Below are 3728 nucleotides of genomic sequence, written 5' to 3'. Positions count from 1 at the left end.
CTATATATAAATACACATTGATGGGGTCTGAACTGGCAGAGACTGATCAAGAGAGAGATCTTAGGAGTTGTAGTAGATAACTCACTGAAAATGTCGAGACAGTGTGTGACTGCAATAAAAAAGGCCAATGCTATACTGGGGATGATTAGGAAGGGTATGACCCTATATAAATCAATGGTGCGACCTCATTTGGAATACTGTGTGCAGTTCTGATCACCACACCTTAAAAAGGATATTATAGCATTGGAAAAAGTGCAGAAAAGGGCAACTCGAATGATAAAAGGGTTGGAACACTTTCCCTATGAAGAAAGGTTAAAGCGCTTAGGGCTCTTTAGCTTGGAGAAACAACGACTGAGGGGTGACATGATTGAGGTTTATAAGATGATGCATGGGATAGAGCAGGTAGAGAAAGAGGTACTTTTCTCCCTTTCTCGCAATACAAGAACTTGTGGGCACTCAATGAAATTGCTGAGCGGTCGGGTTAGAACAGATAAAAGGAAGTACTTCTTCACCCAAAGAGTGATGAACACATGGAATTCCCTGCCACAGGAGGTGGCGGTGGCTACAAGCATGGACGGCTTCAAAAGGGAATTAGATAAACATATGGAGCAGAGGTCCATCAGTGGCTATTAGCCACAAGGTATAGATAGGGACTTTGTAGCAAGTGATGCTCTGTCTTCTTGGTGCTTGGGGGGGGGGTCAACAGTGGGAGGGCTTCTAATGTCCTGGCCCACTGGTGAACCTCCTGATGGCACCTGGTATTTCTGGCCACTGTGTGACACAGAGTGTTGGACTGGATGGGCCTTTGGCCTGATCCAAAGTTGGCATCTCTTATGTTCTTATGTTAAACTTACATGCAGTTTTTTTGTGAAGTGTTTAAAAAGTGAATCGAAATTGATCAAGATATGCAAGTTTGCATGTAATTTTTAATCAAAATGGAAACCACAGGCATTTAATGTTGTACAAAATTTATTGAGAAGTATTAATATTGAAGATAATTTTGTAGAAAAAATTAAACTTACATGCAGTTTTTTTGTGAAGTGTTTAAAAAGTGAATCGAAATTGATCAAGATATGCAAGTTTGCATGTAATTTTTAATCAAAATGGAAACCACAGGCATTTAATGTTGTACAAAATTTATTGAGAAGTATTAATATTGAAGATAATTTTGTAGAAAAAATTCAAGAACACGGAACAGAGGAGCACCAGCAGGAGTTGGCAAATTGCACCCAGGTGATAATCCAGAAGTTACATCACAGTATTTGAGATGTTCCTTCCTCCCCAAGCTCTGCCTGGAAATGCTCCCTGGGGTTGCGGCTGCAGAGCTGGCAACCCGACATCCACCTGCAGGTGGAGGCACAGACAGTAGTGCTTGAAAAGACTATAGCAATAGGCAAGTGGGCATTATGAGAGGAGACAGTTCTTCAAGTACCCTGTCTCCCCAGTTGTATAGGGCTTTAAAGGTAAAAACCAGCACTTGGAATTGCGCCTGGAAATAGATGGACAGCCAGAGCAGATCCCAGGATCCAGTCGCCAACAATAGCCTGGTTGCCATGTTTTGAACCAACAATTTTCAGTGCCATGTAAAGTATATGATGCTAACCTAACCTGTACGTGATCAGAACATAGATCTCTGTGGTAGATCACATTTTTCAAGGAATGACTGTAGTTGGTATACCAAGAAATACTAATAAAAGACACCATGTGCCATGGAGGCTTGCATATCTCCCCACTACTCCCTTCACTCAAGAATGGAAGACTTCCAAATTCCCAATGAACCATAGTCTGTTATTTTGTCTGCATCAGATGAAAGAACAAACTATGTTTTATTCCCTTGACTACAAACCAGAGGAAGGTGATATGAAGTGCAGAAGTCATGGGTAGGAGGAGGAATACTTAACTATTCCATCACCTGTTAATTCTGCACCTGTTCTCCCCAGCTGTGTTTCTTTAGCTGTGGATCCTGCATCATCCGTGAAAAAAACGTTTGAAAGAGAAATCCCAGGGAGATTCAAGAGGTCCGGGAAGAGTTAAAAGAAGTGGGGCGGGGGAGGTTAAGCCCCTACTTGCCACTTGTACATTTCAAATTTTGTTCTCCAGCTACTTTAGAGATGTCTTTTAAAGTACTGTTTTCTTTCACTCCATGGCTTCCTCTGATTACAAAGTAATGAGTGGCTTTGAAAGATACTTGCACATCACAAGGTATTTTGGGTTTTATTTAATTTTCATTTGTGCATTGCTCTCTCTCTCTCTCTCTCTCTCTCTCTCTCTCTCTCTCTCTCTCACACACACACACACACACACACACACACACACACAGATACGTAACCATACTCTGATGTCCGCTAAATTTTATTTTTATGTGATGTGCAATGAGGTCGTTGGGTGACATGTGTATATATGTTTAATTTGATTTTAATCTGTGAAATGAACTTGGGGATTTTTTTAAAAATTTGCAAAGTGGGGTGCAGATGTGTATACATACACAATGGATTAGCAAAAGAGAAAGCAAAATCCATTGAGTAAATACTGCATGTGGAGAATGAGCAGGGATATTTAAAAAAACATACACAACAGGGGCTGGTTTTAATTTCCCATATAACGATCTATTTCTGTAAACAAAGAACCAGGGAGTAGTAACAAAGTGCTGCAGCTGCACATGAAGGGATGGGTAGAATTAACATCTCCAAAATGAGAGAACAAGCAACTTCAAGCTTATGGCAACCCTATGAAAAAACTGCAAAGCATCCTATTGTGGTTTTATTATCTTTATTTTCATTTTCCACAAAATACAATATTCCACAATCCATACGTCTTTCTTACTACTATGGAGGCTCCAAAGCATCCTATTGTTAACAGTCTTGTTCAGGTCTTGCAAACTAAGGGGTGTGGCTTTCTTTATTGAGTCAGTCCAGCTCATGTTGGGTCTTCCTTTTTTCCTGCTACCTTCAACTTTTCCTGGCATGATTGCCTTTTCTCCAGTGACCCTCGTCTTCTCAAACAATAACTAAAAAATATTAAAAACCAGCCATGTATTTGCAGCACTTTTTACACATTTTTAAGAGATGGGAAACTTCCCAACATACAAAAGTGAGCTAGTTGTCTGAATTAAGCTGTAGTCCCCATTCCTTGGTTCTTGCTGATCCCATAATGCATTGTTCAGAAATTTCTGCCTCAGTTAATGGATGATTCAGTGTCTGACTGGGGTGGTGCCACTGGACTCAAACTTTGGTCTGCTCCTTCAGACCAACGCGGCTACCCACCTGAATCTGACTGGGGTGGGTTAGCAATAGTTTTGCTGTTTTGTCAAGAGGGTGGTAAGGCAGGAAATAGGCTTGTTTTGTTTTATACTTGGGTGTGAAGATTTGTAGTGCCCAGCTAGTGGGAGGTATCACAATCGTTACACATCATCTTCCAAAGTTTAGAAGCCCATGGTGTGAAATGTCTGCCTCAACTAAGCTGAGAGGCACCCTGCTTCCTTTTGGTAAATGTAAGACAATGGCTTGGTGGACATGGATCAATTAGTTTTCTACCCTAGGGTGGTCCTTAGTACCAGCTGTGGTTCTCTAATGTGTTCTTCTTAGCCAGAACTGATGGGGGAAAGCTCTAAAAGCACTCCCTCCAACATTTGTCAAATGAAAATAGGTATGATTGTTTTACATTATATGGGATTGCAGCTCCTCATAGTGGGAGAGAGAGCAACTGGCGTGGACAAACAAATTCCATGA

Source organism: Gekko japonicus, unplaced genomic scaffold, assembly GCF_001447785.1.
Source record: "Gekko japonicus isolate JY-2015 unplaced genomic scaffold, Gekko_japonicus_V1.1 scaffold1974, whole genome shotgun sequence".
NCBI classification, from domain to species: domain Eukaryota; kingdom Metazoa; phylum Chordata; class Lepidosauria; order Squamata; family Gekkonidae; genus Gekko; species Gekko japonicus.
Note: the sequence above shows the minus strand (reverse complement) of the source record.